Source organism: Silene latifolia, chromosome 11, assembly GCF_048544455.1.
Source record: "Silene latifolia isolate original U9 population chromosome 11, ASM4854445v1, whole genome shotgun sequence".
In the NCBI taxonomy this organism is placed as follows: domain Eukaryota; kingdom Viridiplantae; phylum Streptophyta; class Magnoliopsida; order Caryophyllales; family Caryophyllaceae; genus Silene; species Silene latifolia.
Genome location: NC_133536.1, coordinates 191,412,257 through 191,426,349, shown reverse-complemented (window position 1 = coordinate 191,426,349; position 14,093 = coordinate 191,412,257). Strand labels below are relative to the sequence as shown.

The 14,093-nt window shown below is 38.1% G+C and overlaps 1 non-coding gene across 1 annotated transcript; it reads left to right on the top strand.

Moving 5' to 3' along the window:
* Nucleotides 1–1,859: 1,859 nt before the first annotated feature.
* Nucleotides 1,860–1,966, top strand: LOC141616429 (small nucleolar RNA R71). Its single transcript, XR_012530778.1, has one exon. It is a non-coding gene; the product is annotated as a small nucleolar RNA R71 (small nucleolar RNA).
* Nucleotides 1,967–14,093: the final 12,127 nt, after the last annotated feature.

Sequence of the window (14,093 nt, the reverse complement as noted above, 5' to 3'; positions counted from 1 at the left end):
CATCTTCTCCTTCCTTGGTTGATTTTGATGAGCCTTGCAAGCTCTCCTTGTCACAATTCACTTGCTCTTTGAATGGAGCATCTTCATCTTTCTTCTTCCATTGGAGTTCCGATCTCTTCCTTTCATCCTTCCGGCTATAATGATCAATCATGAAACATGGCTCATGCAAACGAGGAGCTCTCATGGTTTTGTCAAGATTAAAAGTTATGCTTTCATCTCCCACTTCTAGAGTGAGCTCTCCATGTTTCACATCAATCACCGCACCCGCGGTGTGTAGGAAAGGTCTTCCTAAGATGATTGGAATGTTGGAATCTTCCTCCATATCAACAATGACAAAGTCCACCGGGATAAAAAACTTCCCAATTCGCACGGGGACATCTTCCTATATCCCTAATGATGTCTTCGTCGATCTATCGGCCATTTGAAGTGTGATATTGGTGCATTTAAGCTCTCCCATTCCCAACCTTTTACTCACCGAGTACGGCATGACACTCACACTAGCCCCTAGATCACATAAGGCTTTGTTGATCGTCGTGTCGCCAATGGTACACGGTATTGAGAAGCTTCCCGGATCCTTTAACTTTGGAGGTGAACTCCCTTGAAGTATTGCACTACTCACCTTAGTGAAGGCGATAGTCTCAAGTTTCCGGATCGACTTCTTCTTTGTGAGGATATCTTTCATGTACTTTGCATAGGCCGGAACGTGATTGATTAATTCCGTGAAGGGAATTGAGACTTCTAAATTCTTCACAATTTCCATGAACTTTCCAAGTTGATCATCAAATTTGGGCTTGGCTTGATGACTTGGAAAAGGAAGTCTAATCACAATGGGCTCCTTCTCTTTGGCCTTGTCTTTATTTTTCTTTGAACTTTCTTCTTTTGATGATTCTCCTTCTTTGGAGTTTTGCACAATTTCTTCCTTTTCACTAGCTTCCACAACTTCATCCTCAACTTGCTTCTTCGGTGCTTCATACCTTGTACCACTTCTCAAGTGAATGGCACTAACCGTTTCATGTCTAGGGGGATTACTTTGAGGTGGTAATTGCCCCTTTTGTCTTTGTGAGCTTGAACATGCTAGTTGAGTCAATTGTGTTTCCAACATCTTGGTGTGAGCTAGAATGTTGTTGATGGTGGTGGTGTCTTTTGCTTGGCTATCTTTTTGCATTTGAGTGAAAAATTCTTGTTGATTCTTTTGCATTTGGAGGACCGCTTTTTGGACATCAAAACCTTGGTCATTTTGGTGATTGTATGGATTTTGATTTTGGTAGCCTTGGTTTTGATTGTAAAAGGGTCTTTGATTTTGGTTTCTCATGGGTGGTGGAGTGTATGTTGTTTGAGGGTTTTGAACATTTTGGCTTTTGTATGAGAGATTTGGATGGAACTTGGTGTTTTCATTGTAAAAATTTGAATAAGGGGTACCACTTTTGTAAGCTTGGAAAGCATTAACTTGTTCGGTTGTTCCCCTACACTCACTTGAGTCATGACCCAAAGTTCCACAATTCTCACATATCCCACTTGGGATTGATGAGGATGCCGTCATGGCATTGACATGATGCTTTGATGATTTTGAGTTTTCCTCAAGTCTAGCCATAGCTTGTTCAAACTTCAAGTTGATTGTGTCAATGTGAGCACTAAGTTGAGCACCCAATTGAGTAACGGAGTCCACTTCATACTTTCCTCCTCTAGTAGCCTTGCGAGGTCTACTATATTGTGAATTATGGACCGCCATTTCCTCAATCTTGTTCCATGTTTGATTGTCATCAACTTCGGTGAACATTCCATTTGATCCCATATTGAGAATGTTCCTTGAATCTTCATATAAACCATTCCAAAATTGTTGTACCAAAAACCATTCGCTAAGTCCATGGTGAGGACATGAGCGACAAATACCTTTGAACCGCTCCCAAGCTTCATACAAAGATTCTTCATCCCTTTGCTTAAAACCCGTAATTTGAGCTCTTAGCATGTTAGTCTTTTCCGGTGGGTAGAATTTTTTGTAGAAAGCTAGAGCCAACTTCTTCCAAGAATCTATTCCAAGGGTGGCCTTATCAAGGCCCTTCAACTATTGCTTTGCGGTGCCGATTAAGGAAAAAGGAAATAAGACCCATCTAATTTGGTCTTGAGTCACGCCCGTTTGAGAGATAGCATCACAATAGTCGCAAAAGGTTTCCATATGAGAATGAGGGTCTTCACTTGGCATCCCCCCAAATTGGCTCCTCTCAACTAGTTGGATGAAGGCGGACTTGGCAATAAAATTTCCGGTTAGATGTTGCGGTGTAGGAGTACCATTTGGTAGATTCTCCTCGGTGGGTATAGAGTGTGACGAGAATTTAGGCATTGTAGGTGGATTTTGTGTGGTATTGTTTAATGGGTTCTCTTCTCCTTCTATTGCGAAAGGATTGACACACTCACTAGTGGGTTGAACAACTTCACCAACACCTCTCAAATTCCTCCTAACAAGTCTCCTATTATTCGTCAAGGTTCTTTCGATTTCACGGTCAAAAGGTAACAAATCACCTTGTAACCTTCTAGACATGCAAAATATCAAACAACTCAAAAACAATTAGAACAAACCTTGAGGAGTTTTACTTCCCCAAGGTGAAGAAAGACACAACTAATAGCAATAAAAAGAAATCTTAAATAAATTAAACACCGTCCCCGGCAACGGCGCCATTTTTTTGATCGAGGCCATTTCGTGTTCACAATTAAGTATATGTGGTCGTTGGTCAATGGTCGATACAAAACACAATTTATACTTCACAAACAACTCTACAATTAGTAAAGAGGCAAGTAAAGGTCGGATCCCAAAGGACGGGTATTGAAATGAGAATTCTATTGTAACTAGTAGTGTCTAGGGGTGTCACAAATTGGGTTGATGTAGAAGGTTACTAAACTAGAATAACAATGAAAATAAACAAGCAAGATGAATAGAATAAGGGGTGTAAACAATTGATTAAAGGCACTAGGATGTCATGGGTTCATAGGGGAATCATGGGATATGATCATACAAACATGTTCTCAAATTATAAGCAAGCAATTATTGTTGTGATGGATTGAGTTGGGTTATGTCTTACAATCCTAGGAAAGTTTGGGTCCCGAAGCCGAATCGATTAGATTGTACAACACCTACAAGTCGACTTAATATTTCCTACTCAACACATGCATGGTCTAACAAGACTCGAGTTGGGTTATGTCTTACAAGTCTCATTGAAAGGATAGGAGATGATAGTAAATGCAAGGATTCATAGGCTTAGCATTTCATCAAATATAACATGTGCATGTATTAAGATCAAAACAAGCAAGCAAATAAGATATGAAAGCATATTAATTTAAGCATGAATCATTCCCCATGTTGGTTTCCCCTAATCACCCATTAAACCCTAGCTAAGAGACTACTCACTCATTATCATGTTGATCATGCTAGCAAGGTTGTCAATCATACTAACAATATGAAACATGATGAATAAATGAAAGTAATTAACAATAATTAAAAAGGGATTAAGAGATTATACATTAATAATGCAAAGAATAATAGAAGAACTTGATGATTGATGGAAGGTTGTCAATCTCCCAATAAACCCAATAATCTTCTAATTACCCAAAATAAAGTAAGAACAAGAGAGAGATTAAAGAACTAAAACTTGGATTAAAACTTGATTAATACTTGATTACAATATTTGAGAGAGATTTGATTGATATTAACTACACTAATAATTGATAAGAAGAACATGCTCCTCTAATTAGACTAATGGGGTATTTATAGTGAAAATTAGGGAGGATGCATTAGGGTTAACTAAGGGCTAAACTAGTAATTACACTTTTTAAGTTGAGCAAGGAGGAGCCGGTATTTTCTGAGAGAAGGGCTTCTCTTTTCGTAGCTTGAAGAATGAAATCCGTGCTGTGCAGGAATCCGGGCGGATTAGAGTCGGGACGGCCGGATTTGGGCGGTGCAATCCGAGCGGATTCAGGAGAGGGACGCTCGGATTGTTGATGGGGAATCCGAGCGGATTCCAAGGAGGGACGCTCGGATTGTTGAGGACGGACGGACGGATTGTCTGCAATCCGTTCGGATTGTTGGTCAGCGTCAATTCTTCTTCTTTTCTTCCCTTTTCTTCATAAATTCCTTGGGGATTTCCTTGGGGACGCAGGGATCCTTTCTCAACATTGTTCTTCTACTATGATATGTACAAAGGCCTTCTAGTCTTGTCTCTTCTTGATGCTTGGTCATTGAATACAATCAATTTAGCCTCGTTTTGCCATGAAAATGCAAGATTCTTACTCCTTTCCTACCAAGGGATCAAAATCTCAAAGAATATGCAAAACAAAGAACTAAAGATAAGAAATGACCCAAATAGGCACTAAAAAGCATGGGAACAAGGCTAATTCGGGGGCTAAATATGCGCTAATTATGGTCACATCAACCATGCCTAACCATATCTCATATGAAATGTAGATAATTACTTTATCATGTTTTATTTTAGTGGAAAATTTAAATGCCAAACAAATTTTATAACAGAAACTACCTCTAACTATATTGCAAAGATTCAATCATATCATAATGAAAGTGAACTTGCGATAAGATATCACACTCTTTTTGGTGCAGATAAAAGTCATCACTTTATTGTTCCCCATTTTAACAAAGTACTAATACTTTGGTTTTATAATCTGTAGGTTTTAATACCTTTTAAACATTCATTGAAATTATTCAAAGAATTTTTCTTCTTACCTCATTAAGTGGATACCAAGTATTTACCTAATCCATTGGTAAAAGAGAAGAAGTAATAATGACCTTCACAGATTGAAAATATTTTTTACCATACACATTGAAGTGTAATTTGGTGAATAACTTATTCTATTCGCTATACTTTTCAAGAAAAGTCACGAAACATCTTGCATTGAATACAAGATTTGCACACACCAAAAGATTCCCAATCAAATGGTTTGGGAGACTAGTCAAATCTAGTTTCTTAATGCGATTTTCAATCAAGAATTGAGGAATGATAGGGGTCACCAACTTGAGTGACTCATTTATAGTAATCATACATATTTTGAGAGGATATCAATGTGATGAATGAATATAGGCCAAAGCATGGAACTGTCAATCGTCACGACGCTTGGGTGGCCGGTCACACTCCGAAGAATGGAAAGTTAGAATCTCCATATGATAAGTCCATCAAAGAGAAAATTGTAAGTTTGAATAAATATGTCACTCCTACCACTGGTGGTCGAATATATAATTGTGAGTTTAAAAAAAAAAATAGTTGCATAATGATTTTTTGTATATGTAGAGGATCTGTGAGAAGGAGGTAGATGAAGGAAAATGGAAGCCTCAAGGACGTGACGACATTCTTGCTAGGGCAATCGGCAAAGCAGAGCATCCAGGTTGTGTGAGAGGAATATCGATGCATGTTGGTATCACTAAGTATTTTGGGAAAACTACTCGAAGGATAATGAGTGGTGATGATAGGGTATATAAATACTGTATTTTATTTAACATAATATATATATATATATGTATATATGCTGAAATTATACTACTTATTTTAATCATATTCACTTCTATTACACAACTACAAGTAATGGCCAGGTGGATACTCAGAATGGTGGAAACGGGGGATAAGCCATCTGAACAAGAGTTGGATATGGTTCGGCAAGTCATAAAGGAAGCAGGGGAGGAGAAGTAAAAAGCGGGCATGCGAACTGAGGATGATATGGCAAAGGAGAATGAGGTGTGAGCCGAAGACATGTCAAAGGATCAAGATCGGGTAGTTAAAGGAGGAACCCATGAAGGCCGTGAGAGAGGAGGTGGAAGTATTTGATGATGACACGTTATTATCATCTCCAAATCCGGCCTTTGACGAGGTATTAGCTACTACGACTAGTTTATAATTGTTTTATATATATTAATTAATTAAATTTATTAATTAGAGTAGTGCATGTGTATATACTAATTAATTAAAAATGTGAAAGGCGTTTGCATGAAGCCTTTTGTTCTTTACTACAATGCCCCTGGAGTAGCATCCGACAAAATTGCTGTTGCTAGGGGAGCAGCGTTCTATTACGACCAGATTCAAGAAGTTGAGGTTGAAGGCATTGCCCTCCCTCAGAAATGGAGGGAAGTGGAAGTGACCGACTTATATCTGGAGGAGTATGGTACTCTAATAGTACCACTTAGTGATAATTGGCGTTTGCAAGATGTCGTGGGTTCTATTGTGCAATGGCCTGAAGCATTCATTAGTGTTGACATCTCCAGGGTAGTTATGCTACAGCGAACGCATTTTATATAATGAACTCCTTTAAATTTATTAGGTAACCTTATCTAACATATAATAAGTATTTCAATTTTTACATTTGTAGGAGTTACACGAAGCCATTATGGCTGAAATTAGGACTACTACGTCAACACCCAATTCACTGATTTGACTGCCTCTCCACCCAAAATTCAAGAGGTAGTAATAATTTGAAAACTAGATTGTGAGTTTTTCCTTTTTTTTTGGTTATTTAAATTATATATGACGTCTCGTGTAATGTATACATATTTTTTTTTCTAAATTGTAGACCAAGGTTAAATCAGACGACGTACATTATAAACCATCTACTTTTGCTGCACACAACGTTGTTGTTCCCCTTAAAGCTAGATATCAGACCGATGATTATAAACAAACATTGAATACTCCAACGTTCGTAGCTTTGCACCAACTGGCTGAAAGGAAGGCAGCTACCGAGTCTGTACTCATTATTGAGATGTTCTGGGCGAAGATACAGTTGTTATGATGGAAGGGGACACACTGTGTCAGTTTCTCGACCTTGACGAGTTAGATGCTATGCACATTGTAATTTGGATGAACTAAGTTCATTAATAAAACTTGGCATTTGGTTTTATGAACAGTGAACCGATTCTTATTTAACTTGTACCGTTTCCACTTTCCAATTCTTAACTTGTTAAGTTTCAATTCTTATCTTGTTATACTGGTTCCAATTCTTATTATCTTATTATACCGTTTTAAATATAACCCAAACTCATTATAAGTAGAAAGTTAGTCCCTCCCTTTTTTCAAAAAAAAAGCTAGTCCTCCATTAATTTTGCACATCGATTATGTCGTCAAGTTCATCAACTTATAGTGGTTCATATTATTCATCCGCTGATTGATAAGGCTAAAATCGTATCACCTATATCAAAATAATCATATCTCGGTATTAACAAAATAGTTAGTGGTAAGACAAGTATCGAATCCATAGGGAGGCGGTAATATTCAGTTTGCTAATATTTATAGTATCTTAAAGTAACCGATTTTCTTGGAGGATTGATGTCGTTTGTTTGCTAACAACTACTTGCAATAAAGTAAAGATCGTAAAACAATATTATTAAGAAGTTTAGGGAGCAGGTTCACTAGGTCAATTATCCGGGGGTGTATTTCCATCAATTGTAAGGTCAATCAAATTATCTAAGGTCACAAGATTGATTAATTCTATTATGCCCTTTAGATTCAGTCTAACATACAATCGCTATAATTAAACTTTACCTATCTGATTATCGCAACCTATAATAATTCTAACCCAGTCGGTGAAAGTATTAATTCGCTACAGTAATTATCAATTCAGGCCTAAATCAAATAATTAGAATAAGAACAATAATCAAACGATAATTTTATGATATTATTAACAATCAATTCATCAACCCCCTACTAATCAACCTAGATCCCCTTTACCCTAGATGAAAGGTTTAGCTAGTCATGCTACTAAGATTAACAACAACAAAAATAATTGAAAACATGATTAAAGACATGAAATAAGAATAATAAGCAATTGAAATAACTGATTTGAATAACAATTAATGAAAAAGATTAAGTACCGTGAACAAAGGATGAAGAACGAATTAAAGATCCAAAGTAATGCTAACCGAGTAATTGCTAAGAGTTTTAGGAATTGTGAAAGTAATAAAAAGCGTGCCCTAATAATTCTCACGAATTTAGAATATATAATACAAATAAGACGTGTTTTAGGAAATATCGGAAACGTGTCTATCAAAGAGGATCCTCGATCGAGCCTGCACATACTCGACCGAGTACAAGCTAACTCGATCGAGTACACAACACTTCTCAGCTTCTCTTCGTGTAATCTTCACTTCTAATCTTCAATACTTCTAGTTTCCCGTGCCATGCCTCGTTTATTCTGCTATGCCATATCCGCAGTGCTCAACTTCACTCATTTCACCTCGTAAATGTGTCATTCCTGCATTTTAACAAAAAGTAGCGACAATATCGACCTTCTAATGTAAAAGGTGTTGGGGCTGGTGTCCTCTACAGTTAGTGTAATAACATTTAAATCTCTAAAAGGATCAAAGGGTATATTTTGTATTATTATCAGTTGGTCCACGTTTATCAATAACGGTTGGCTTGCTAGATAAGTTTGACGTTATTGTCATACAGATGGCGGTGATCAACTGGTCCCTAAAAGTCACACCTATAGGATACGTTTGAGAGATGTGATGGTATGAAAATACAGTCATGTTGATGCCAAAGTTGACTAAGCAGTTAGTCGGAGTCATTGACTAATAATTAGTCAAACGCGATGTTGAGATGATTATTTAATACGGATTAAATAATAATGGCTAAGACGAATTAAGCGGTTAATTCGTAAATTAAATATAAACGATTATATTTAATTGATGTATATTGAATTAATTATACAATATTGTCTTTGTCGGACATGTATTAATATTTCAACTAATCCGTGTTATTAGTTGATGTTTTAATAACCGATAACCGATGACGATTTATAATAAAATCGCGTCATATACATTTAGCATTTTCGAGCCGGACCACGAGTTAAAATTAAGAGGAAGTGGAAGCCCACTTCCCCATGAGGGCTCACGGTTGGCCGAGCAAACAAAAGAGAGGCTCTCTCTCTTTTGTAACCTAATCATTCATTTGAAACAAAATTAGGGTTTTGAGGAGCATTTTTCTCTGAAAACTTAGGTCTCACATCTAGCAAAACTCACAACAACTCTCTCAATATTGCAAGGCAATTAGAGAGTACATTCTAGCACAAGGGCATAGTCTCAGACGGTCTTGGGTGCATCGATTAGGAGGAAATCTAAGTTGATTTCTATCTTAGGCCGAATTCTCTAGGACCCGAGGTTAATTCTTATGCTTTATCGTTTTTCTCTTGTAATTTTGTTTTATGACAATAATCACATATAAAATTTGCGTTATAGTCCTTAAATTTTAAGGGTTTTATACGGATATTACCCCACAAGTGGTATCAGAGCGAGGCCACGTAAATTTTCTTTGTGATTTTCATCAAACGAATTTGAATCGATAAATTTTGTGCATTGAAAACCGTGCGGCAGCAGCTATTTTTGTCTCGGCAGATTATTTTTTTTTGGCTGCTGCGTTTTTTTTGTCATTGGAAACCGTGCCTAGCATACACGGTTATGGTTGTTGTTGTTGTTTTGTTTCTTTGAAAATCGTGACAAACTTTTACCGTCTGATCAGACGATGTTTTGTTTTCAATCGTTCTTTGCATATTGTTATTTTAAACGATAATCATAGCAATATGTTAAAGTATCATCAATTGTAAATTCATTTCTATACGGATTAGGTGAAATTGCAATTGGTTTTTATCAAATCGATTTTGTTTTGATTGTTGATGTTCACGTTTTTTTTGAGCCGCTGAAATTTTTTTTTTTTCTGCTCTTTTGAGCTCTCGGCATTTGCAGCCTATAAAAAACAAAAAAAAAAATTTTTGCTGCACTATTCACGGTTCAGCCGTGAAGAAATAAAAAAAAAAAATTTCATGTTTTATTTTTTTTCGGCCATGTTTTATGCATAATACGGATTTTATGCATTCGCTTGATAGTGAAACGGTTCACTCACGTACCATTTAGTTATTTTAAAGCAATTTTAAAGTAACGGATTGTAATGAATTAAAATTAAGTTGATTAAAGCGGTTTTGTCACATAATTTTAATTATCATTGGTGGTTTGGATAAATTTAACATAATTACGGAATTATGTCACGAATAAATTTTATTTTAGTTGATGCATTTTATTTATCGTTATTTTGAATGCCTTGAATGTTTTATTACGTTTTTATTTTTTACAAACAGTTGTAACTTAGTGTGGCCTTAGTAGAACGTGTTACCGTAATGATGGAACACGGTCTTGGTTGTATTTTGAGATCTTGTATCTCCGTTTTGGTTTTTTTCTTGTAATTACAGTTTTTATTTAGGATGTAAATAGGTTTATTTTTGTAAATTTTAATTGTAATTTTGAGAAGACCAAAGATGGAGATCGGATGCTCACTCCCGCTGCATGGACAAAGATGGAACATCAAGACAAGTTTCTCGGGTCCAACGGTGGATTCCAAAGTTGTATTATGTTCTTTTTACTAGGATAGGCCACACTAGGAATTTTTATTTACGTTTTTGCATTCTTTCATTTATTTTATCGTAACGATAGATTGCATCATATTCCGCCGAAAAACCAAACCACCTAATAATTGCATGACAACTGACTCATATAGAGGTCACGCGTTAGTTTTTCTTTGATATACAGATATCACACGTTTTTATTAAGCCATCACCTAAGTCAATTCATTCACGCAATGCTAGTTTTTCGTTCACTTAAAATGAATTAAAACTAAGTTGATGGGATCTTCCTCGTATAAACAAAAATTGAGAACAGTCTTTATAGGTCAAACTCCAATGAATCCCTTCTTCGTCGGTAGGCATAATATGACCCCTTCTACGTCGGGTAAGTTGGAACTGATTGACCAATTTTATCTCAACACTATGGTCACTCGTACGATCCTGTGATTATGGTGGACTATAGATAGGATTTACGGAAATCTATCGACCAAGAGTTCTAACGATAGAACTAGCTAAACAGTTGGCTTATCAATTTACGGAAATTGAGTCTTGGGATCACTTGTATTATTCTTGAGGGAGATCAATTATGCAAGTGCAAAGAGCCTACACGATTAAAATGAATTTTTAATAGACTTAAATCACCTCGATGAGTTGCTTATTTCGTTTTGTTTTTCCTTTCTTTTTCAGTGTAGATCACAATCACTTAAACTGCTAATAACAAAATGGTGGCCGTCGACGACCCAATGCCAAGTGCCACATTGGACCGTGAGTCCCGGCTTCGGATCTTCATGAATCGATGAATCATCAACTCGATCGAAGAATGATGGATCAAACTTCGCGGACCGGGAGGCGGCATTACGGAATCTTTGCCGCGTGGTGACGGAAGCTCAAATTCTGGCGAGCCCATCCCGTCAAACCCAGGTCCCACGGCTGGAGCTAACGAGATCGCCAAGTATAACAATTTCGTCATGGAAGCGGGTGCGATTAAAAACGTACTCATTTTTGCAATGGAACCCAATTTGCAGAAACGCTTCATAGCCCAAGGTGCAAACAAGATTTTCACCACGCTCACCAAGGAATTCTCGAAAGCACCGAGAATCGTGACCTATGAGCATACCACTCGCTTCTTTGATGCGAGACTCCAGAAAGGCCAACCGGTTAGCCCACACATTCTCAGCATGATTGAGAATGTCGAGAGACTGGAGGCGCTTGATTGTAAAATCAGCGAGAACATCGTGATTGACCGCATGCTTCATTCACTCCACGATGGTTTTGCGCTCTTTAGAACGAATTACTATATGAATGATTTGAAGAAAAGTCCTCATGAACTGCACTCCCTACTCGTACAGACCGAGAAGGATATGAAGTTCAGTGGGAGCTTGAAACAGGATGTTCTCGTTGTGTCAAACAAGGGCAAGGGTAAGGGCAAAGCTCAGGCAGACCTAGCGGTAGGTAAACCGAAGTTTAAGAAGTCGGGATCAGGTAAGAGTGGGCCTGGTGAGGTAAGTAACTCATCAGGCGCGACAAAGAGCAAGACTGAAAACATGGAATGCCATCACTGCCACAAGACTGGGCATTGGAGGCGTACATGTCCTGTTTACCATGAGGACATAAAAACAGGTCGTGTTAAACCTGTTGGTATGTTTTCTTCCTCTTCTACTTTTATTATATGATTGAGATTAACCACGCAAGTTACGGAACTTGGGTACTAGATACTAGTTCTGGTTCTCATTTGTGTAATCATGTGCAGGGGCACCGAAACATCGAACCCCTCGTAAAGGGTGAGGTGGACCTGCGTGTCGGGAATGGAGCACGAGTGGCTGCCGTCTCGAGGGAACATACGTGATCCAGCTTCCTAGCGGATTTGAGTTATTTTTATATAACTGCTATTATGTACCCAGTCTTTCTAAAAACATTATTTCAGTTTCTGCACTTGACAAACTTGGTTTTTCATTTGTAATAGAGAATAATACTTGCATTTTCTCATTACACGATATGATTTATGGCAAGGCAGTCTCCATGAACGGAATTTATGTTTTAGATCAGACCACCGAAATATTACACGTAATGAATAAAAAGTTAAAGGTTGGTGACAAAGATCAAACATACCTATGGCACTGCCGTATGGGACACATTAATGAGAAACGCGTAAAACAGCTCATAAAGAATGGAGCAATCTCGGCCTTTGATTTTCAATCATTTGGCACGTGTGAATCATGTCTCATTGGTAAGATGACTCGAATTTCCTTCAAAGGTGTTGGAATGCGCGCTGCTGACCTATTAGGACTCATACATACGGATGTGTGTGGACCTATGTCAATCACCGCACGAGAAGGCTATAGGTATTTCATCACTTTCACGGATGATTTAAGTAGATATGGCTATGTCTACTTGATGAAGCACAAAAGTGAATCCTTTGAGAAATTCAAGGAATACCAGAATAGGGTACAGAACCTACTGGGAAGAAAGATTAAAACACTGCGCTCAGACCGTGGTGGCGAGTATCTTTCTCACGAGTTTGATCAACACCTCAAAGATCGTAGGATTGCCTTACGATTAACTCCACCTGGAACACCTCGGTTGAATGGTGTGTCGAACGGAGAAATCGAACACTACTAGATATGGTTCGATCCATGATGAGTCACAAGTGGTGCCCGACTCATTATGGGGTTATGCTCTTTCGTCATTTGCTCTAATACTTAACCGAAGTCCGTCTAAAGCTGTTGACAAGACTCCATATGAACTATGGAAGGGAACGGTCCCTAACTTGTCCTTTATACGGGTTTGGGGCTGCGAGGCTTATGTCAAGTGGAGACACGAGGATAAGCTCGGCCCGCGATTGGTCAAGACATACTTTATAGGTTATCCTAAAGGAACACTTGGTCATTACTTTTATTCGCCAACCGAACAACGTGTATTTGTTGCGGCTAGTGCGACATTCTTAGAGAAGGAATTTCTCGAGAATGCAAAGAGTGATAGAACCTTCGAGCTGTCGGAGGTTCCAGAACCAAATACCGAGCAACCATTGGAGGAACCAATTCCTTCAATCCCTTATGCGGTAAATATTCTGAGGAACCTAGGAGGTCGGGAAGAGTCTCTATTCCTCCGGACAGATACATTGGTATGGTCGAGGAACATGACATAGATGACATTCTACTCTTAACGAGTAGTGAACCCGCAACCTATAAAGGTGCCATGACCAGTTCTGACTCAAAGCTATGGCTCGAGGCCATGCAATCCGAGATGGACTCCATGTATGAGAACAACGTATGGGATCTTGTTGACTTACCTGCTAAGGTTTGTCCCCTTCAATGCAAATGGCTTTACAAGATAAAGCATTCTGTGGAAGGTCAACAAGATATCTATAAAGCACGACTAGTTGCTAAAGGTTTCACTCAAGTGCCAGTCCGCACTACGATGAAATTTTTGCACCCTTGATCATCTTTGCGTTCCAATCGGATTATCTTAGCGATTGCCGCTTTTCATGACTATGAAATTTGGCAGATGGATGTGAAAACCGCCTTCTTAAACGGTTATTTGGAGGAAGAGTTGTACATGGTACAACCCGAAGGTTTCATCGATCCAGAACATCCTAAGAAAGTGTGCAAGCTTAAGCGTTCCATCTATGGACTTAAGCAAGCTTCTAGGAGTTGGAATCATCGTTTGACCAAGTGATAAAAGAAAATGGATTTACTCGATCAGTCGAGGAACCATGTCTATAT